General features: G+C 32.9%; 1 protein-coding gene across 2 annotated transcripts in view; it reads left to right on the top strand.

Annotated features, from left to right (window-relative positions):
* The first annotated feature begins 2,322 nt into the window (after positions 1-2,322).
* The window catches only part of Ntan1 (N-terminal amidohydrolase 1), a 51,162-nt gene continuing 28,161 nt past the window's right edge, over positions 2,323-25,323 (top strand). For both annotated transcript variants that reach the window (XM_072886783.1, XM_072886782.1), the window contains exon 1: positions 2,323-3,213. The gene's annotated coding sequence lies outside the window, so the exon portion shown is untranslated. The remainder of the gene's footprint in view (positions 3,214-25,323) is intronic.

Below are 25,323 nucleotides of genomic sequence, written 5' to 3'. Positions count from 1 at the left end.
TTTAAAAAAAGAATAAGGCATAAATTTCTATAGTATATATAATCTTTGAGAAGAATACGACTTTTTATTTTATTGTTTTAATTGTGGAAAATATTGTTATTTATGTTACTTGTATTTATGAAGAATGTCAAGTATATATATATATATATGCAAATAAAGACAAAGTAAAAGATAATTTAGAAGACGTATGTGCACGTCAACGTAACAAAAATCTCATCTCCTAGAGCCTCAATATCATTGGTAGATATAGTAGATTCCTGTCGATTGCGATCAACGATCAATACGAATTAATACACATAATTCATAGAAAATAATATATTTTATTATAACAAATTGCGTGAGTGCGTGAAAATCTTGTATAATTTTCTTTCCTCGGATGACATCACGTAACTCCCAATAGGAAGAGCCTACGCTGTGATAAGATAAATATGAGCGAAATAAACAAGGGCGGAATATCGCGTTATAAGCTTGATCGCATTAGCTAGCGGTGCGATTCCCGATGACTCACTTTGTCAGGCTTAAATAGCTGCCTCAGTTTTTATTGTGTGTGGGATTATAATATATCTTTCTCATGATCAATCTATCTCTACGAGAAATTAGCGGTTATTGGATGAAAGTATTAACAAGTAAAGTTAGAAATCAGTAAAAGTTACAAGAGATTTCTTAATTCATTATTTTATCATTTATCATTATTTTTTTTAATTATATTTTATTACATTTTTTATATTTAAAATTCAAAATATATAAAATGTATATGTGGTTCATGCATTGGGTAAAGAAAGGAACGTGATATAGTGTATGTAATAATTGCGCAGTATAAATGATAAAACATATTTACCGTTGCTATTATTATTATTACAATTGTATTTGATTTTCTTGTTTATAAAACATTCTACATATATTATAATGGAATATTATAAACATGCGAGCCTCGTATTAATTTGAAGTATTAAATCTCGAAACGGGACATTTTTTATCTCGATTTCAAGAGAATCGCTCTAAATTGTTTGTAATCAAATTACCCATTTGATATAGTGAACTTTTCGCACCCGAGACATCGCATCTTCCATCGTGTCAGGCTAAATTTAAGCGCATTGTATTGCAATAAGCGACCGTCGTTCGTGATTATAGTTCGAGAGATTTGAACGCCAAAAAATTCCGCTCTTCCTTCGCGCCGAAAGCTCGCTCGGAGAGATCGTCAAGTCACTTGTCGCGTGCGTTTAGTGACTTCAACGCTTAGTTTTCATAACTCATTAAATTGCGGTCATTTGCTTCTGGGTCACGTTTATCTAAATATATCTGTATATAAGATCACGTTACATTATCAAAATAATATCGTGAAATATATATCGGGCAGTTGAATAAGTAAGTATTACATAATACATGCGCGGAAAAGGAAAAATTATTTATAAATAGAGACACACATTTAGATACAAAAATTGCATCACATAATTACAAGAAATTAAATATTTGTCTAAAATAATTGGATAAAATAATTCACGATATAAAAAAAGAGATATATATATATATATATATAGAGCATTCAATTTAACAAAATATATTTTTCATTCCTTGTAAAGAAATAAACTTGCATTTTTACGATAATCTGAGATTGGAGCGTAAAAAATGACCGTCTAATTTTTAGATTAATATAGATTTGCCAGTTCGAGTGTGACTCTCACATATTCATGATAATTGATCGTAATACCGAACGAAGATAAGAATTTGTCGTCGTCATTGGTACCAACCATGAATGACGAGATAAATGAGTAAATTCGAACGAGCCTCTCGAGATGGTAGTACTATACCTCTATTGCTTCTCTGGAATTTCGCATCTTGTCGCACTTTTCGCTATGTGGTGGTAATATACATACATGTACGAGAGAAAGAGATGTTTATATTTATAATAATGGTCATCAATCAGTTTTTCTGTGAAACATACTAGACTCCTTGCTTTCGGGATTATAACTTGTCGCGCAGGAACACATGTTTTTAAAAATTTTTCGAGTCGTAAGTACTACAGCTCAGTTGTCATGAGAATAAATTTGATATGAATTGTAAATTTATACAATGCATAAGAAAATAGGACGTGACAATAAATTTAAGATAAGTAAAATTTCCATCTTATTCTATATTTTTCATCATCTTTATATTTTCTAACTCACTTGAAATCGAAGACAAGTAAATATTTTACATACATGGCACTGAATCTATAGCAAAAGGTAATGAATATTTTTTTTCGGTACATTTATTATTCTAAATATTTATTTTATTATAAATATTGTTAATCTCACACGTGTGTGTGTCACAGAATTATATCTATTAATTGTAAAACGTTATCTATGATGTCAAGTCAAATTTTCGTGTAGATAGAAATTTCTCTCTTCGTTTGTGTTACGCAACGATATCATATCGGTGACACATAAATATTTACATATTGACTATGAATGATAGTGTAAGTCTGCAAGTACAAGTGTAATATCGCTAAGGTAACTTAAGGGAGCGCGAGAGCGCGACACCGGCGACGGACGGAGCCGAGCGCGGCCGAGATCGCACGAACGCCAGCTCCTGAGTGAAGTGAACATTTGAACATAGACGCGCTCGACAGTACGCGGACAGTGTGGTGAGTGAACGTTGTCGTGCCGGGTTCGCGGATTTCGTCCATTTTTGCTCAGCTGTCAAGTCGGAGCGCCCTACTCTCACGGCTGTGAAAGCGGTGCTTCGTGAGTGAACGCCCCTATAGTTCAATATAACCTCTTTGTCTTGCTCTCTTTCGAAGACGCGAGTCTGTCTCTCTTTCTTTTTCTCTCTCTCTCTCTCTCCCTTCTTCTCTCCCTCTCTCTCTTTCTCTCTCTCTCTCTTTCTCTCTTGGACGTCCGTCGTCAACCTTTCTCTCTCTCGCTCTCGTATACATTCTCTCTATCTCTGCTGCGCATTCGATCCGCGTGTACATCTCTTTCTCTCGGCACGGTACACTCGATAATCATCTACTCGCAGACAACGACGGTGACGTTCGTCGCGACACTGACGTTTTTGCTTTCAATCGCCCGCGTCGCGTGTGCGCCACCAGTTGCGTGTTGCGTAATCATTTTACGACAGCCCGTCTCGTGGGTGCATCGGCCCTCCTCCGCTCCCCCCCTCCCCCCCCCGATCGCCACCCGCCGTAGAGTTTGGTGTTTTGGCATCTGACGTTTGGAGTGCACGACTTCACTGGTAAGTCTCTTTATGTCTGATAGAGAAAGGATATATTAAACAACATAAGAATATCCTTATTTCAATTCAAATTATTGAGAACGATTTAAATACACACGTATATGTTAATTACTGTAATTTTGCAATGAAACGTTTTTCTTAATCATGTGATAGCGCGTTTTTACGGCGTTTAAGAAAAAGTATAAATAATGCAGTATTAAGTATGAATAATACAAAGATTCGTTCTCTCGTGCATTTAAAAACATGCAGTAGAATCATAATAATGTCGAAGTTAAATTAGTGTTGGGAAGGTAATGACGGGTTTATGGAAAGAAAGAACTGCTACTATTATAAACCGTGTTTTTATTAAAAGAGAGTCACTTATGGATTTGATTTCGCGGAAAACGTAACGAGCGAATATCTCCGAAACGATTTGAGGTATCAGAATACTCATTCTACATCTCTATAAGAATATAAAAATGTGTGTGTGTATTTTAATAATGTAATAATAAAAAAGAATTTAATTTGTGTTGGTGTATATTAAAAAATTAGACATTAGATGTGTTGCTAGTTATAATATGAACATAATAGTATTTCATTATTATTTTGAAATATATGTATGTGATGTGAATATAAAATACTGTTAAAAATGTAAAGTATAGAATATACGAAATAATTAGCACAGATCTATATTTATAAAAGACTTTTTATTGATCAAATTTAGAAGAAATAAACATTTTTTAATATCTTAAATTTATATTTATATTTTTCATATTTTATTATAAATTTATAAAAATTATTATTATAAAAACTACATTTTACATTTATAATCGTTATGTATATATTTAAGATGATGAAAAAAAATATTTAAAAACTTATAGATTTTTCTTTTTATTTTTCATTTAAAATTGAAATATATTGATCGTATGTATTTAATGATTTTTAGAAGCTTAGCAAATTTAAAGTAAAATATATATATATATATATATATATTTAATAAATCGTTTAATCGTTGCGAAATTAATTAATCGATGCGATTTAAAATTCAAAATTATATTTTATGATGCATTACACAGTCGTACAAAGACGATTAAATTGAGAAAAATATATTCCGCCATCTCAATCGCACTTTATTGCGTAAAGGTCGCGCTTCCGATATTTTGCTTGCGAAATGCTCTTTTCTTAATCGTAAATTATACGTATATGTTCACAGCTCAAGATGGAGTAAGAAAGTCGCGACGCGTACAAACAATAAAATAAAAAAAAAATCGAAGCGGACTACATTACATCATCGATTTACAAGATTATGTATATGTTAAACTTTTCGAATATTGGCAATGTGTGTGTGTGTGTGTGTATATACAGAAATTCTTTTATAGTAATGAAAATCGGAAATTTTATAAAATTACTACTTAACTTTTCATATGCATATGTATTTCTCTTATCTCGTGTAATTTTTATTCCTGGCAATTTCGCAAAAATATAATTTCTGTCATCTCTTTTATTATACATGCGTCGAGAAACTTTCCGAAGGTAGTGTACATACATACATATACGTGTCGACATACACAATAGCGAACATAGCCACTCGCCATGTCGTGACTGCAGTGGCACTTGCATATGCAGTACGTTCGTCGACATGAAATTATCCAGTGACCATCCTTTCACGTTCTGTCCCTTTGTGTCTCTTTTTCTTCCCTCTTTTTCTGGAATCTTTAAAAAAGGGAACAAAAGGAAAACTTTTCATTATCCTCGTCCGGTCTTTTTATAAATCTTCTTTGCATTGTAGAATTGTAGATATTTTTTACTACTGATTTTTCAATATGTGTGTCATTGAAAATTAAATTAAATTGCATATGACTGAACCTTTTTATATTTTATATTTCATTATTTAATGACAATAGATAAATTAAAATTTTATATATGTATTTTATATATAAATTTTTATATAATAATTAGTCGCAAAAACCGGGGCAACAAATTGCCGCCAGTTGTTGCGACTTTTAAGATATTTATCTTTTTTCTCAACGACAAAATTACGTGACGTGTTTTTTACATTTTCAGAAAACGATTTCGCGAATGACAAATGATAATATTTAAATCAATTTGAATTGAGAATTAAAATTAAAAATTTTTTAGTTATATATAATATTAAAATAGAAAGAGAAAGAAAGTTCTATTTTGCATTTTAATAAATTTTTATATAATTTTATCGTATAATAAAAATGTAAAATATTCTTTTGTCTTTCGAGATTTAACATATATAATATACATATATATACAGTATATCAAATATATAATATATATATACATATATTACATATGTTAAATCTCGAGAGAAAAAGAGAGTACTATTTTACATTTTATCAAATTTATGCGATAAAATTATATAAAAATTTATTAAAATGCAAAATAGAACTTTCTTTCCCTCTCTATTTTAATATTATATATAATTAAAAAAATTTCAATTTTAATTCTCAATTCGGAACGATTTAAATATTATCACAAACTTGTCGCATTCGCGAAATCGTTCTTTGAAAATTTAAAAAACGCGTCTCGTAACTTTGTCATTAAGAAAAAAGATAAATATCTTAATAGTCGCAATAACCGGCGGCGATTTGTTGCCCCGTTGAAAACCGGAAGGAAGGGCATTGAACGGACAGCGGAGAGCAAGTACTTAACCTTGTCGCGACTTTCGAACCTCCGATCGAACGGGGTTCAAGGGGAAGGATTATTAAAAGGTTCCCCCTCCTTCACTGCCTCCCGAGTAGTCATTAAAGGCGGAATCGAATTGACCCACTACATGTCGATTGTGGTTCGTAGTATATGTATGCTTGTGTCCATAACAACATCGCACGCTGCGACCGAATTTATTATAATTATTCGGCCAGAAATATCGCGAATGTGCGTGATGATTCAACCCTGTCGAGATGGTTTTTTTTTCGCTATGCAAAATTTATAAAGAGGTATATGCTTGATCAATCATGCTTCTCTCATAGGAAAGCGCATCTTTGAGTAATATTAGGTTCGTATAACGTTGTAAGATATTTTAATTTATTCAAATTGGCTCTTTGATGTTATATAGCTGACAATTACATGACAATTACAGGTCATATTTTTGAAAAAAAGAGAAAAATTATATATTAATCTATTACGTTCTTATTATATGTATGTGTATGTGACTCAAACTTATAATATATTATTTCTTTTAACCCTTCATATAGGCAAATATGTATTTTCTCACCTTTCGTAACCACACTGGGTCTTTGAATTTATTGTTAAGCTTTTCTTACTAGGTTTTCAAAAAATTAGATAAAACTCAGGGTTACTTTTCAAAGTATCTACTATATTATTCAATAAGTTTTTAAGTCAATTGTTCAAGGAATCAGATGCTCTTTTTTCATATCGAAGATATTTAAAACGGATATCCTGTGCTTTTATTAAAGTTTTTTATCCTTAGTGTAACTACGGAGGGTTAATTTAAAAATTGAAAAAAACGTAACATAATTTATTTTACGAAGATTTTATTATTAAAAAAATGAATTAACTAATAGTTACTTATAAAATATTTTTGAAAGGAAAAAAATATCAAATCAGTCTCGTTTAAATATTAGAAGTTTTGCTTAAACAGTTTTTAAAATCGAAAAGCAATTATTTGCTTTGGCGCGCTGTTTTAATTCTTACTGTTTTATTTTTTTTATCAATAACTACACCCTCACCGCATAGATACACGTTACATCGTTACTAGTATTAAGGTAGAATCATCGGACGAACGAATGATGGGTAAAGAGAAGGTTGGAAAGGCTGCCGTGGAATGATAAACATAGCTTTTGCGTGTACTTAAAACGCATGTGCGTGCATATCTGCCTGTGTACGTATGTGTGTGAGGTAGAGAGATGGTAGAGGTAGAATGCTAGAGGTAGAGCGCGAGAAAACCGAAGGGAAAAAAGGCAGAAACGAAAGGGCGGCGTGCATGATGGGATAAGTGCACGTCTCTGACAAAACGCCGGGGTCCGTTTACGCACACGCACGAACACACGCGGGTCCTGACCGATCGACAGTCCCGCGGAGTCGTATTTATTAAGCATTTTTAGCGAGCGTCTCGTGGCTTTTTTTTCTGATTTGCGCGCGCAACACTGTGGAACCGACAATTTCTACGCCGGCCGATTATATTCGCGCATCTTCGTCGAGAGAATTGCCGCGATTTCCGACAATGTGTGCAGCGCATTCGTGGGAATCGCGATCAATCGGCACTCTTTGCCGCGAACCTGTTGCATCGCGTTACGTTTGCGTCTGAACTCGTTGGAGTAGTTGAGGTAAACTCTGCATTATTTATTCCACAACAATCGATATATTCTTACCTTGCATTGGTTTCCTTTATCATTTCTATGAATCTTTCTTTTATTTTTTTTATATTTATCCTTTACAAGAATGCTTTTTTGATCATTTATTATCATTATAATATGTGTTGTGTGTGTGTGTATATACATACATAATGTTTTTTTTTTTTTAATTGAAATACACAATTGGAATATTCCAACTGTACTATAGTATATTATATATTTATTGTAAAAATTAACTTTTGTTTTTTTTAATTGCAAGAATAATCTTTCTTCTATACTGCAAATGAATTTAATGTATGCGTATGACATATATTTTTATCTTATCTCTTTATGACATATCGGAATTAATAGTAAGTCACAGATGTTCAATGCCATCAAAAAAATGATCTTGCAACTTCAACAAAAATTTTCTAGGTGTAAAAAGTTAATTGACGCAGATAAATTAGCAAATACTGTGACACTGAATATATTTTGCACTTAATCAATTTAAATGGCAGAGACAGAAGAGAAAAAAATTTATATCCGCACTATTAGTATAATTTAGGCAGAAAATTTTTCTGTGATGCCTATCTTTAAGGCCTATTGTCAAGGACAATTTTCTAGAGGTTTTGCTAGAATGTTGCTGCTATAAATTCTATACGTGACAAACAATATTCTAACAGATACAAAAAGTAGCAATAAATTTTAATGGAGACATCTAGAAATCTCTCTGCATTAGCAAAATATTTTTTTGAGTGATGTGTAATATTTTTGGATTATAATTATAATTGTGAGTCATGTAAGAGGAATACGAGTGTAATTTAGAAAAATTTTAAGAATCTAAGATTAGACTTGTACTTGCCATTTTGAGTGCCACGCAACTCTGATTGATCCAGCAAAGCCGGAATTAGTTGTTACGATCTCTGTGATTATGATCACGTCGGACACGAAGTTTGAATAGCGTCTTCTTCAGCAGTTTGAATAGCTGACGACCGGTCGTGCGTTTCCGAGTATGCGCCGCGTGTTTTTTGCCTCGCGAGAAAATGCACCCGACACGCGTGCAAATCCGACGCGAACGGTATCGTGCCAATAATTGTGCGCAACTTAAGTGCACGCCTTAGTACTTGAAGACCGGGGAATTGCGAAATAATGAGCACTCTTTGGACGAATGATTAGAAAAAAAGTGTCCGTCATTATGATCAGCGATGGATGGCGTGGGCTAATCTCATTACGTTGCGATGCGAAATTTTACAATTGCACAGTCATTTATTTTAAGACCGCGCGATGGGACACCATGTACTGTAATCAATATTTTTTTTTTTTTTAATTTTTATCTGTTTTTGTAGACAGACACAGCATACATATATGCTTTTGTCTTTTAAATTAATATCTTCCATCATCATTAACAGTACATGTCTCGTTTTTTCTGTTTGTAAAAACAATTGATTACTGTATTTCGTCAGGAATCCGAATTTTTACAAAGTGAAACAAATTTATAAGAGTATAAAATAATAGCGCCAGACGTCGAGAGAAATTTGTAATGGATTTTTAAATTGCAAAACTTTTTCTTCCGTGTTCTTAATGACTCTACGATAGTAAATTTCTCTATCTTAGATGTTAAGTTATAAATTAAATTTTTCATTAAAAAAACATTTCGCATTTATTATAAAATGTATTATTTTTAAAATATCAAATACAATTTGATTTCACTATTCTTTTGCACCCGTGATTTAAATGTATGTCGTGATGTTACATAAATTCGCACTTTAATGAACGAATACGCACTGAACTGAATGACACGAATGATAAACAATCGCTGGAATCAGATGTTGCATGAAAAATAGCATTGCAGTTGCTACTTTTTATAACATCTATCATTCATATTGGTACCAAGGTAACCATTCCTTTCCGTACGTTATATCCGTAGCTTCTTGTGCAATTTACCCTCAAGCGTCTTTAAGAGGCTAATGTGCGCGTTGTTTTTTTGTACATTATTTACACAGGTAATGCAGATAAGTTACGGCAATATAAAATATAAAATATTTTCGCAAAATAATACGTGCCATATTTTATGCGAACGAGAAGGTAATATAAAATATATTTATGCATAAATTTTTTAAAGATATATATATGGTCCATAATACATATTTTTAATTGAATTTCTTTAACCAGCTATTAAAGAAATTTAATGCAAAAATACGGAGGGCATTGCACGCTCGTAATAAATCTCGATAGTGAACATGCGCGATAGCTAGCATATAGTGGAGGTTAGATCCTTTCCCTCATGGCCCCCTCGAGAGGACGATAACTCGTGTTAATTTGACAGTTAATTAGCGCCGATCGAATCGATCGTATGGCCCACGATGCACTTCCGCGATTAGTATTTTTTTCAGAATTGCCCGCTGTGTTTGCTTTGCTGCTTGCGACTCGCTATTAATTCTACACCGCCATGAGTATATTGTAAAGACAGATGCTTAATGTCATACATCTACATCGAGAGTTCATGCGCGGATTCGAAGATAGACCATCATTGTTTTAAAAAGTTAAGCATTTAGAAGAAACAATTTTTGCAATTTAAAAATTTATTATAAATTTTTTTCTCATTAATTTATATTTTTATTAATATTTCAATTAATTTTGAATTATATTATTAAAGTTTACTACTCTGTTATATTTATTTGTAATAGATGTCGATAAATTTTTTTAGTTTTCGATATTATGAAAAATTGTCGTCCTAAAGTTTATTCGAAAAACTTAAAATATAAAAAAATTTATTTAATTAGGATTATTGAAGCAATATTTATTTCCCAAAATAATGTAACTTGAAATAATCACTTTGTATTAATATTAATGGGTAGTAAAATTATCTTTTTACTTGCAAAAGATAGTATGAAATAAACAGGAATTTATTATGATAAACGGAACTCTCAGCGTTAATGCTCTTTAATTAATAAAGTTAAATCGCCTTATCTCGCATTTCGTCGGTAAATTTATTCGCTCGACGATGCACACGAGATTGCGAGATTTCTTCGATATGGCACGCACCGCATGAAACCGCGCGGCTGCGCGGCAACGCGTTGTAGCAATCCTGAAAACTTCCGTCATCGCCCGCGGCGAGTATTAAGAATGTCGTTGATTAATCCTACGTTGCTTTTTTTCATTTTTGCGCTCCACCGTCTTATAAATAAAAGACACACAAGTAATGCCGCCAGTACCGCGCAGCGGCAGCGGTGCTTGAACCTCGGTGGGTGTGCATCTCTCTACGCGGTTATCCATTTCTCCCCTCATTCCGTCGCGTCTTCTATGAGAAAGCGCTCCGAGAGGAAAGCAACGATTGCGGTCACGATCATCGGAATTTCTGATCGGAGAAATTCTTAGATTATGGGAATGGATCAACGTTGATACGACGTCAGAATCCGAGATGAGCTTATTAACCTTCGCGTCTCTTCTTCTTCAACGTTATAAATCTAATTCTATTATAAGTCCGTATAAGCCACTTTTTTATCTCGCGTTTTTCTACAAGATACGTTATTCATTTTAATCTGTACTATTTTTAAATATCTACTATACTGAGAGTTAAAAAACAATAAATATTCGAGTACTATAATACTTGAATAAATGGGGCAGTCAGTGTAATTATACATGATTTATATAAGATCTTGATGCGATTGTTGGAAATCTTTAACATAAAAACACTGCTGAGTGTGTTAAAATGTTAAGTGTTACAATTAAAAAGCGCAGAAGTAAAAAAATAAACGTTTAATGTTTAATTATTTCTTGTAGTGTTATAACAATTACAAAATTTATTCATGTCTGATGATGCGCAATTTAATCTGACGCATGAAACCAGAATTAATTTTTCTTTTAATATCCACATGATGGTAAATAACTTTATTGTTTTATTCATTGATCCGATAAACGCGGATATTACAGTGATTGACATTAACAAATAATACTCATTACTCTAGAGATTAACGTAATCTGACGATTATAGGCTTTGTCCGTTTTTGGACATAACTTGGATTAATAACTAATTTAATATCAATTCGATTTGAAATTATGCTAAAATTGAAGGGCTATAATATATTCATTTAATTTATATTTTATAATCAAAATATTTATAATATTTTACATTATATATGAACAATTCAAAATAGAGCTTTACTTTTCTACAAAAATTAAATAAAAGTTGTAATTAAGTAATTTAATTTTTTCAACTTGAAAATAATTAACATTCTCAAATTGTAAAAGGAGCATATTACATAATCATTGTGTTGAACTTTCAGTTATACATGAAATTAACAAATGCAGATGCAATTTTTTATATCGACTGAAATTATTTTATGAGACTATAGATTCTTGTAAAACTAAAATAAATAAAATAATGAAAATTGGATAACATAACAGTTATAAAAAGAAATTAATTTAACATTCTCTCTGGCGCTACATTCTGATGATAATTACTTGATGAAGAAGCGTAGAGTACGTATAATATGAAAAATAAAATATTCGCCGCGCAGTCGTTAACCGGTGTTCATTTACAAATTGTCATTATTTTCCGCGTGATTCAATGTTGACCTAACCCTGCTGGCCACCCATAGGCGTTTGTCAAAAGTTCAATCTTTCAAATTGATTTACGATTGTTCTCATAAACGTATATGCCAAACCGGTTCGGGCCTTAAGAGTGCTTAGTCAGCCTGAAAATTGATAATTATCGATTTCCTGATTTATCCCACCTTCCGCCGCGAGAAGCATAGCATAGAAATTCGCGAGATTACAGTGATATGTAAACATTCTATAATTCTCAATGAGAGAAAAAATCTTAGGCGTCCTGTATCTATCGTTTTTATAAACCAACGGCGAGAGAGGCGAGTGTCGGATTAAATTGCACCTCAGAATCTCGAGAGTAATAAAACGGTTCCTCAGCGAGCTCTCTCTCGCGAGATCCTCCGAACTCTCATCAAATCACGGCTATTATTTTCTGATCACTCTGTACATCCGTGTTTTTATTCGAGCATTCACTTCTACTCTGTGCGCGCGATCATGTTTTTATTCGTGCGCACAGTAGAGCCGGTCCACGTGCATACGTGCGCTTGTACACCGGGGACGGTAATGAACCGGGTTGCTAGTTCGCGCGCGCACACACGTGTGTATGCAAAGTCAGAGCCAGCGCCTGTATATACCGTATATATCCATATATATATATATATATATATATTTAAGAGCACGTACACGCACGAATACACACGTGTCTGTGGCAAAACTTGCGAGACGGTGCACACGTAGACACGATACAAGACGAGGCTCCAGGCGCGGTCAGATTAATGAAACTCATGCGAACAGTGGTTCTCAAGTAGCATTGCCCATGAACACCGAGAAGAAATGTCGTGACTATCTTCCTCTGATTTTTGAGAAATTTCCATTGTGTTTATGTATATCTCGAGTTGGAAGAGAGAGAGAAATGAATTTATTTAGATTCGCGAGAAGGCATGTGTTTTCAGTCTAAATGTATATCTGAAAATAATAAAATAAGGAAAAAAATCTAATTTCGAGAGCATTTTAAAAATAATTTAATTACATATATATCTCTTTAAAGATGTGTTTTAACTTTTATTTATGTACTATTATTTCTGTTTTTGATTTAAAGAAACTAATTCAAAATACGCGAAATATTATACATAAATACGCTTACACTATACGGCACAAATGACTGATGCAGTTATATGCAGTATGCATCAATTTCCCATAACGAGACTCTTGTGTAGCATTTAGAAAAATGTTAAATGGTCAGGTATTTTCGCGATCGTGTAGAAACCATCACGGTCGTTACAAATCTGCACGGGTAAACATACGCTGCGCGATACGCGAAAATAGCGAAAGGACGCCGCGCGCCTCATAGACGTCTATCATTGTCTCATGCGTCCATTCTCGATGATGTGTTACGTGCAAATGCGCCACTTTATCTCGTTCGAAACGGATCGGTAATTGTTATTCAAATCCGCCCGAGAACCGTTTGTTACACACTCATGGGTGTAAATCACTACTGCCGGACGATGCAAAGATTCGAAATGTTCCGGGAACGTCATTATCCTGCCGCCTCCTTGTGAAACGCTCGCAGAACTGTTACTATAATACAATGAACGAGATACGTTTCACGAAAATTACAGATGCATCGCGATAATCGCGATTAAAGTGCATCCAGGGTGTCTAATACCGGTCAGGGAAATCTGAAAAATTGAAAATTGTCTGGGGATTTTATAAATCTAAAAGTCAGGATTTATCTGGATTTTTTCACATCGTTTTACATTTTTTTCAATAATTGGAAATTTCTTAAAAAATAAATATGAATTTTCTCTGATTCTCAGTGCGCTAATTTTTTTGTTTTTTCGCTAAAAATCGATTCATCTATAGATATGTACGGTAATTTGATACCGATAGATACTACTAATTAGGAAGTAAATTAGTAGTAAAAAATGTTTATTTGAAATGTTTCATTAATTTTAATTAAAAAATATTAACAATAATATTAATATTTTCTCAAGTGTCTTCCTGTGACTAAGCATGTATTAATAGCATATTAATATGTGTATTATATTAGGCTTATTAACATATCATAACATATAATAGCGGAATAGCATGTTGAAAATTTTATTTCAATTTTATTTCAATTTTATTTGACTTATTCATTTAATTTGATTAAAATGTTATCAAAAGTTTTATTATTATGTTAGACAGCATTAAACATGTATATCAATATATATCAACATAGTATAAGTGAAAAAGTGATTGTTTCCTAGTTGCATTGTTAATATCTGATATTAATTACAAGTCTTTAATGGAAAAAACCGTATTGACTTAAGCAATAATTAGTTGATATATGCATTATGAATACACTTTATAGTGTTCCGATTACCGTACATAATATAGATGGTACAATTGCTTGGAATAAATGTATGCTTTTTTAAATTTCAAACTTTTTTAAAATTCTATTTGCTTTCCGACAAAAATATCTTTAAGACTTCGCGATTTAACTAACGTATCATACATTTAATTTATACTTACCATATAGATACACGCAAATTATGTAATTAACAAAAAAATAATACTAAAAGGCAAGGAAAAATTAATTCTACATCTTAGGAAAAAGTCAGAAGATTTTTTTCACTGATTGTGAAACTATTGAACATGCTGGCATCCATATTTGTGAAAAGTGATGAAAATAGCTCTAACGTGGAGAAAGTTATCTTCAACGTCGTTTAAACGATACGTTAACAGTCACCATTATAATTATTATACACAAATAATACACTATACAGATATATAAGTTTAAAATATTTTATAAATTTTTAAAATAATTTCTTCAATGTGTATGGAATTCGAGATTTTTAATGCAATCTCTACGATATAACTACCTTTACGTTTATTTATTTATTTATTTATTTATTTTTTTTTTTTACATTTACATTGATTTTTCGACTCGATATAGAAATATGTTGTTTCAATTTTGAGACGATTCTACTTTTTCAATTTCACGATCTTCTCTCACCGGCATAAACTTGTGCTAACATACATATGGACGCCTCTGCAAGCATAACTGTATACTTTCACGTGGCCGCCGACTTTAATCGGAAGGTACTTAACCGAACCGTACTATAGAATTATAACCAATACCTCCTATTCCCATACTCGATGCTCGCTTGGAGAGTTTCCCACGACTTTGGACTATTCTTGCCTGACGTTTCTTAACAGAAGAGAGACATTCGAGAGCGAGAGAGATACGAATTTTCGAATTTTATCTAAACCGGGTCAACATGAAGTGCTAGAAGCGTAAGTTTCACCGAGCAATAACGAAATTCTTCACTGTCGCGATATTCTCACCAGTCTTTAAAAAATTATAAACTTTCTTGCCATTCGGACGATATAGTCTCTTACATGCATGCACATATTTTATTTAAATTTTTGCGATATTACTGTAAAGAGTACCGAAACATTTCTGAGCCATCTGAAAAGTAGGAAAGAAAGTTGCATAAAATCAACAGTCAAAGGTCGAGAAATTAAATTCTTTACGATGGAATTATAATTTAACGAATTGAAAATCTGACAAATCGAGTGAAACGAAAAACTATATACAACGGTATATTTTTTTATATCTACGTCATTTTTGCTAAATTGTAGTACTTATAAAACTCATTATTTTTAAAATTGTATAAATGAATGATTCGTTTTTTAACGATGTTTCGCTTTTATCGTATCTCATCGTGACTTATCGAAGCGCATCTCGAGGATATACTTTCTAATGGTAGCAGTATATTGTCGTAATACTCGCTGCTAAATAATTATTACTTGTATGTACTAGTAACGAAGTTATATTACTCGCTTATAGTTGAGTAACCTCGGTGTCCATTAACCATTATTATGAATTCTAGTGTTCTACGTATCATTGAAAATACTAGCTCCACCTTCTTACAGCAATTAAGCTGAATTTATATTTGTCACGTTCAATCTCTAGATTCTACAATAATTCGAATAATTAGATATTTATTATGAATAATTGTGTTAGATATTAATTACTTTTTAAAGAGAGAGATGTATGATAACAATTTTAGTATATGGAAGAAATTGAAATCAGATTCTCCTCAAAGATTTGAATTCTCTTTGTCTTTATTCTGGAAGATTACAAACAAATAATCGACAAATCAAATTCGAATTTGCTCGTAGTACTGATTCCTGATTTCTTAAAATGTTAATATTCTTACATTCTATACGCGAAAAATACAAACGGTTGTAAAATTGCAAGTGAGCACATCTTTTATATGTATTTTTCCAAGTCGGAATTCTGACAAATTGCAGACATGCAAAAGAGGATTAAACCACGTGGAACGCCCTCGATCAGGGGGTCTCCTGCGTCAACGAGAGGACGAGCTGTCTCTCCCTCTCTCTCTCTCTCTTTTTCTCAGCGCTTTAAATTCTCTTAAGTCAGTTGGGCTTAAACTGAGTTAAGACGCTGTTAAAGAGAGGGTGTTAACCTCTTCCGCTATAGTTCACTTGCGATAGCAGACCTCGGCTTCGGTCTCTCTCAACGGTACGCCATCGTTTTCCGTAACGTTTCAATTTGATATGAGAAGCTCCATCACTTCCTCGTTGTCTGCTACGCTGGCATCATGAATTGCCGTATATTTCACAGGCCCCGATTACTTTGATCGGCGTGCGAGCGGACGTCTCTCTCTCGAGATATTGGATGTACTTGGCAGCGCAGTGGGATAAGCTACCGAGCCAAGTAACCGCGAGCAATTCTGCCTCTAGACATTACCTTGCATCTGCGAATTTGACTTGAAATACAGTATTGTAAAACATTAAAATATAGGAAATTAATTTTTAGATTAGGACAATACGACAAATTTCGCAAGTATAAAAAAGGAGACCAGCACAAAATTTTGTTTCGATAAATTTATCTATCAATCTTTTTAGTTAGTTAACAAGTATCTTCAAATTTTACATTATTTAGATTAAAAATCCTTTTAATAATTTTTTGCAAAATTTGCTTTCATATTTATTATCTTGTTTTACTTTTACTATATTTATCTATATTTGGATTAACCGGCTTGCGTTCATCTTTTTTTAAAGAGAATGGAATGTATCTAACATTTTATTATTTAGAATGCAAATAAATACTCTCTGTAACGTTTTTCACAATTGTCTGTCTGGAACGGTTCAAGGCAAAACGAATTTCCACCCTTTAATCGTTTCTAATGACTGGCTCTTTATGCGCACGTCGCATTCGAATACGCTCGCGTGTACATGCTACTTTGCGGCAATTGACAGGTTCTTAGATAAAAGCTTTCGATAACATTACAGACTCGTGTTTCTCTCTATCCGCTTGCTCACGAAGATCGATTAACGTGTCGCGATCGAAGATGAAAACGATGATATTTCGATAAATTTGAAGTAACGTCCGGCGTGCACGTGTGTCTTCTTGTACGTTGCAAACATGATGATTCACTGATGATGCCAGAAGAAAATTTATCTTTTTGTTTTTTGAAAATTCCGTCGTTGATGCATCATTAAACTTAAATAGCTTCAACGATTTTTTAACTTCTAATAGTCGTGTGTCTGTAAAAAATATACAGTGCAAGAAAATATTTTACTAAATTGTATGAGAGTTAAATAATTGAAATTTTATATTATAGACTTATATAGACTTGTGTTAAAAAAATTGTTTCCACATCATCGTGGGATATCTACGACTTCAAATTTTGTTATGAATAATATTTTCCACCAATATTAAGGGGGGAATTCGGTCTAGAGGCCTGATTTTTAGGCTTTTTTTGCAAATTTTTTATAAGGAACGGATAAGATCAATTAAAATAAAAGTTTTTCCTATTTGTTAAGCAGCTTTTTAAGTATCTTTTAAAATTTTTTTTATTAAAAAATTCCAAGAATTAAGCTGCATATAGCAGTTCTTCTCAACCCATAAAAAAAAAGTAGTTGCACACGATTGGGGCCGTTCTGCTTATCAGAAACAAAAAATTCAAAATGATTCTTAGAATATATAAGTTTGGATATCGCCCGAAGTAGGATTTTTAAAAAATATGCAAAAATAACAAAACGGCGTCACTTGAAAATAAGTCTTAATTTTTCGGCTATTTTTTTCGTCTTTAAAGGGCTGTAGAATTTCAAAAAATTAATATTTTTTGATAATTCTACTTCGGGCGATACTCAAACTCATATATTCTAAGAATCTTTTTGAATTTTTTGTTTTTGATAAGCAGAACAGCCCCAATCGTGCAACTACTTTTTCTTTTAGAAGAACTGCTATATGCAGCTTAATTCTTGGAATTTTTTAATAAAAAAAATTTTAAAAGATACTTAAAAAGTTGCTTAACAAATAGGAAAAACTTTTATTTTAATTGATCTTATCCGTTCTTTATAAAAAAAAAACCCTAAAAATCAGACCTCTAGACCGAATTCCCCCCTTAAGATCTTGTAAAATTTTATGTCTTTTATTTTTCGACTCTATCTTTTTAAGATCCTAGTTGGTGCTTTGTATCGCGAATTTTAATACATCCTCCGTAATCACGCGAGATCTCTATCCGAAAATATTGATAGAAATTTTCGAGCCATCGGCTATCGCAAGCAATTTATGTTATCCACAACTGAATAGTCGGAATTTTAGCGCAATGCATGGAATCTCGTGTACCGGTTTCCACGTTCCGTATTTGGCATATCAAGGGATTCTACTTCAGACTAGGTTAATCCGGTTGGTTACGGAGAATCGAGGCTCAGAAAGAGAGATAGAGAGACACTTATATATCTAGAAGACACAAGAGAGCTTCTCTCCCGTGTATGTAACGTAGAACATGCGAAACAAACGACTATGTATCCGCACATAAACGTATCCCTTAGCGAGATCTGAGTATAGTGAATATGTATAAACTATATGACCGTACAGCACTAGATTTTATTAGCCAGAACAAATTGCCACATTATACATATATAGATGTTGGTTACTAGAATCTTTCCGTATAGATAACGAAACTTGATTCATTTCAATTGCCATCATGTTTATTGAAGGGTTTCATTTGTTTTAAAAATTAAACTTTATTTAATGAAACATTGCTTTTCTTAGTAAGTTGCTTTTATTTGAATTTTTTATATCTTTGGCTTGCAAATCTTTGTCTGATTTAATTTTAACTTATTTTTACTTTAATTAATTATTTTAATATTCTAAATTGTTGAAATTTCTACTTATATATTTTTCTTTAATGAGATGAGATTTTTCTAACTCGACTGTATATTATATTATAAAAGTGACAATTTTGTTTTTTTTTTTTTTTTTTTTTTCTTTGTAATCTATATACATTTATAAACATATATTAGGGAGGGAATCGCGAATCGAGGATTAATATAAAGTATAAAACAAATAAATAGAGTAACTTCAAACTCGTGGTACAAAGCTATATAGCTATCATTCCAATTAAATAATGCCTTCGGTACGAGATAGAATGCGGCGGTTTCATTTGTTCTCATAGATACAAGGCTCTCTAACACGGTTCTGTGAACTCCTATTTACGCACGCGTGTGCGTGTCACGTGGAAATTATTACAATGATGCGATGCGCGCGCGCAGACAGAGAATCCACCACGGAATGCAGATCAAGGTTAAAAAATACATAGCACCTGGGTGCTGTTTGTCGATGTATATCGATAAAAGCCACGTGATTCGCGTGATGCAGAATCGGACAATGTAAATAGAATAAAATTGCGGAATAGTGCCAAGTTTGATGCATTATTTATTATACATTATATGATTTTGGAAAAGATAGAGATATATATTTTTTATAAGCCATAAATTTTGCAATAAATTATATTTTTTTCATTTATATATGTATAATATAAAATATATTTAAATATAACATTAATTTATTATTATTTAATATTATTATCGATTATTTTACATGTGATAGAAAATTCAATTTGTGCATATGATGATTGATCACAAAAATACATATATGCGTGATGAATGTATTTTTAATCGAATATTTACTATTAGAAACGCTTATACTGTGACCACGTGCACGTTACATCCGAACATTTGACCGGAAACTTGACAGTCTCGAATGGCCTTGTTTCTAGCATATGTAAACTAGGTACATAAAGTAGGACGTAGAACGCAATTGAAACTTTAATTATTCACTGGTCTGTGAATTTTGCCATTTAAACCACTACTTTTTGAGGGCTACGATACACCTGCGCGATACGCAAGTTGCAAGTGCATCCTATATATATTATAGTAAACCGCGTTTACACCATCCTATCTTAAGTGTGCAAGGCTCGCTCGGGAGTTACCGCAAGAGTTCGTATCGTATGCATTAATCTTTATTGTATAAACTTCGCGTACCTATAATTTCACATTGCAATTTGCCGCGTGAAGATGCATAAGTATAATCATGTCTTGCACTTTGCGATACTGCAACATATGTATTATGTGCTTATATATGTATATACTATCTTTAGAACAAGACGGATCATTTCTTTTTTGATTATACATACGTCTATATAAAACTTTCTATTCTTATGCGACAATCAATTTAATTTGAACAATACATTATATATCTATAATAATATCTATAATATTTGATATCTTATATTGGTTTATATCGTGCTACATCTTTACAATTTTAAGTCTTTGATATTTATTTAATAGAGAGTATATTTCTTGCTTCGAGATAAAACTATTTGCTATTTCAAAAGAATGTCTATATTATACAATATTAAAACACAAAGAACGAAGAAGTTTTATCTCGATTAGATTTAATATAAAAAATATTAATAAAATATTACGGAGAATGTTTCGTTAATTTTATACATTATTTTATTTTAATTTTTTTTTTTTTTCAAGGATGTGTTCATCTCTTTCAATGTTTTAATTACACAGTTTGCGTACATAGCTGATTTTTTTACGATCGTCTTGGCAACGTACAGATCTTTGAACGTAAAGTTTCAACGATTAATCATATCACTATTTAACATGCTAACGTTAAATACTCTGCTCGATGAAGATCGTTAACTTCGAACACCTCAGCAATGATTTTCATTTCTCATAACGGACAAACGAGTGGCTATCGCGAGTGCATCCATCCCGCGGGTAAAATCCGCGTATAGAAATCCGCACCCACGCGCGATCTCACAAACGTCGCTGCGTGTACTGGATGCTCCGGTAGACTGCATACTATGTACATATATACATTGAGTGCATGTACATGCACACGGGCCGAGTGCGCTTCTTCGTACTGCTATAACATATATGCGAGTGATGCACGTATGTACATGAATATATATACGTATGCGTGTATTGGGAGACCTGGCAACTGGACTCCCCCCTGGGGGCCCACATAAATCAGAAACTCAGGTTCAGGCCTAGCCCGAAGCACGGCCAAGCCAGAAATTTAGATGCACCGGGTGTCCCCGAAGTAATTTCCCCGTGAAGAGAGTGAGAGGCCCCATGGAATTGGAAATTAGGGCGGGACCTCGACGTTTGCCGGAGTTTTGGACGATAACTTTAACGCGCGCTCGTCGCCGGCTGTAAATCAACTAAAAGGGTTAAGTATATCCGATAGAATCTCGTGCGATAGATGCTGCACATTTTTTTCTTGTATAATATCTCACTATTTGCGAGAGATAAATATTAATTACATATTAAATTGTATTGAGCAAGTATTGAGATCTCTCTCTTTGATATTAATAATTATTATTTATATATTGTATTTAATATTTATATAATATTATTTATATATATTGTATTTAATGTTACATAATATTTATTATATATTTAAATAATATATTTTACATGAATAGTTTCAGTTTAGGAATCAAAAATTTTTAGCAAAAACATTAAAGAAGACAAATTTTACTTATTTCTAGTATCATTTATAAATTAATGTAAATGTTATTCTCAGTCAAATATTATAAAAGCAACGAGTCTCTCTCTCTCTCTCTCTCTCTCTCTTTCTCTCTCTCTCTTCCTGGCTTTTGTACGTATATCTTTGCTCGTATTGCAGAAGAGGACTTAAACATGTCCAACCAGTTCTCGCATTTCCGTCTGGCTTTCCCGCGTAATTTCACTTTCATCCACGTTTTATGTTCCATGTTTTGATTTTAACCGCAAATCGTGATATCGAGATGTTCGATATCGTGGCGATCTCTATTTCGATTTCACGCGGCATTGATCGGCGAACGAGAGAAAGAGCGTTATGGATTTAACACTGTAACAAAAACACTCTTTGAGCGTGACGAAAAATAATTTCACGCCGACCATGTTCAATCGAGTCATGTAATGTCGACTATTTACGTGTATAATGTGATATTTACAAGTTCTAATAATTATAGATGAACAAAAATAATAGTACTAATAAGAGTATCATTTTATTACATTTTTTTTTTTCTAATACTTGATCATTCGTAATTTCCTATTATTATATATTACCATACTCTCTTCATTAAAACAAGAAAGATGTAAAAAAAAAATGTTATATAACGTCATAATACTTTCGTTCATAATAGCAAAACTTCTAATAAAGTCGATTAAATTCAAAAAAGAAAAAGTGAGATAAACTGTTCAGTTTAATAGAAAAATTAGTGCTCCAAATCATTAATTATTGACTATCATTTCCTAGCGAGATTTCATCCAACAAATAGCTCGTGCAACGAGATGTACAAACGAGTTCCGCGAACGCGTAACATTCGAAAGATAAACGTAGACACGTGCATTCGCGGAATATATATATCCCATATCGGAAGAAACTACGGGCGCATTCTGCGATTGCCATAATGCACGGCTGCCGCATTCTCGGTATCGGCTATCCTCTCGACAGCGAATACCGTTATATTATATCGTCGATATTGCTTATAAATTTAATTGTCTCAGTTCGTGGTTTCATTGTTCTATCGCGAACCTTCATTCCTAGAGTATCTATTGGAAAAATTTGTATCCTTTCTTATAGTTGTCATATTGATGTATCGCAACGAAGCTTCAGGATCGATTAAAGCTTTCGCCGGCAGTTTATCCTGTAAAAGACCGCATATGTTCATCTCAGAGTTTCTCTATCTTTGAGAAGTGACTCTCAGTGCTAAATTCTTCGATAAACAATATTGATTTACTGAATATTTTTGCCATTTTCAACAGTAAAAATAAAAAATATCGATGTATATTCAATGTCAGTTTGAACATTCATAGTTTTAACTTAATCCAATATTAATTTCCAGTCGAACATTCCTATTTTATTATTATTTTATTTCGTTATCTTTTTCTATTTACGTTCCTAGACGTATTTGATCACGTAAAAGTAAAAAAGAAATAAAACATATAAAAAATAAAAAAAAATTATTAATTTATTCTATTTATATTTATTTTGTTAAAACTCTTTACAAACTCCCAATACACACTTTTATTTATTTACTTATTATTTTCGAGAGATTCATGTTTGTGGATTTATATGCCAGTCATCTTCTTTAAACATTGCAACTGTTGCACAGTCAAGCAGCCACTGCACTTTATATGTATATATTGAATTGCATCCATATCATTCTTCTCACAACACATCTGAGCAAAAACTCGGTCATTTATAGTACTTTGTAAACACGTGATTCAGCGAGTATAATTAAGAATGCACTATCTTATCTGAATATTGTCCTCGAGAACATCTATATCCTCAAAGAAAAGTTCGTCGGCAAAATTGACGGGATCCGCTTGACTTTTTCGTGATCGAGCGCAACTTTCGATTTCGGCTGCGCGCGCGAACGCATCGAGAGGGACGGGTGCAAGAAAAAGGGAAGAGAAAAATAAGAACGGAGTAGACCCGGAAGGGCCATCTCATCTTCCGCGAATTTGCCGGGCCACTGACTTCTTCGTTCATTGCATAACGTTCCTCCTGTCGGGAGATGACATCGCTCGTCGGGCTGGATGAGAGCCACTGAATCGTGGTGTACCGGTTGTTCCACTCGTGGAATGCGGCTCGTCGCATTGTGTGCGTGTCACGCACACATACGCAGTGCTGTAAATGACACCAGCGGCGCCCGCGCTTGAATTACCTGGTCGAATTTCTTTTAATTCGGGGAGAGTCATGTCTCATTTTTTTAGAACAGTAATTTGGTTGTTACGAAAGAATAAAACGATTTTTTAAATAATAATTTTGCCAGCTTTATTTTTAAATCACGCATACATGTTGCAATGTAAGGATGCAAGTCAGAGGCAATGTGCCATCAACGTTACTGCATATATATGCACTCACGTAGACTCATTGTATGTACATGGAGACAAGAGAAAGAGATGACTATGCACGCACGTGTACATCTTTAACGTGTGCCGCGGACACAAATATTGTTATTATTGTTTACGAGCAAAGGTGCATTTCTACGCGCACGTCGCTGTGCGATGTACTTATGTTAAGAAAGCATTGTTTGTATTTCATTGCTTATGCGCGCCCTTGCGTAACTGCAATACCGCAGCCACCACTGTACCAACCAGTGCGACGATCTCTTTAATCTTAAATAACAGAACATACTTTGCCAATGATATAAACAAGAATATCGAGGCGAATTTTCCGATAAAAGATACAAATATTTTAGAAAATTTTAACAAACAGAAAGGGAGGACGATAGATAAGAAGATTTAATCAAAAATTCAATCAAATGCGTATAGAGAAAGATATTCTCTAAATATTAGAACCATTGATACTTGAATAATAATTTTTACAATATCATAATTTCAAATATCACTTTATATTTGTCCAAAATAAAATTTAAGAAAACTTCGGTTACGATGTACATATTTCAGGTACAAATAAGAAACTTAAAGCATTATCAGTAAACAACAAGTATAATTTTTTGACTTTTCTAGATACAGATAGTAGTATAGAATAGGATCTATTAATAGTACAAATTATTACAGAAGTATGCAAAGTATGTTGCAAATAGGAAATTTAAGTAATCATTAAAAAGATTAAAAAATATAACATGATCTTATCGTAAAGAAAAATTTTTCATAGAAATACGTATGATTTAAATGTTTCTGCATGCATTATTAATCCGATATAAATGATCTGATTGCGATGCTTCAGTTATACCGTTTCGTAATGCTTAAATTTTCCGGTACGCATTAATCAACGGTGATGTCGCAATTCTGGCTAGGAATTTTTTCATCCGATTACATCGCACGCGTATTCTCTTGATAAACACATTAACTCTCTGTCGGTAATCGACGATGGATATTAAATTTTATGTTCTAGTTATAAATCACCTGGGTAACGTGTCCT

This window comes from Anoplolepis gracilipes, chromosome 2 (assembly GCF_047496725.1).
Source record: "Anoplolepis gracilipes chromosome 2, ASM4749672v1, whole genome shotgun sequence".
Classification (NCBI taxonomy): domain Eukaryota; kingdom Metazoa; phylum Arthropoda; class Insecta; order Hymenoptera; family Formicidae; genus Anoplolepis; species Anoplolepis gracilipes.
This window is presented reverse-complemented; position numbering and strand designations above follow the sequence as displayed.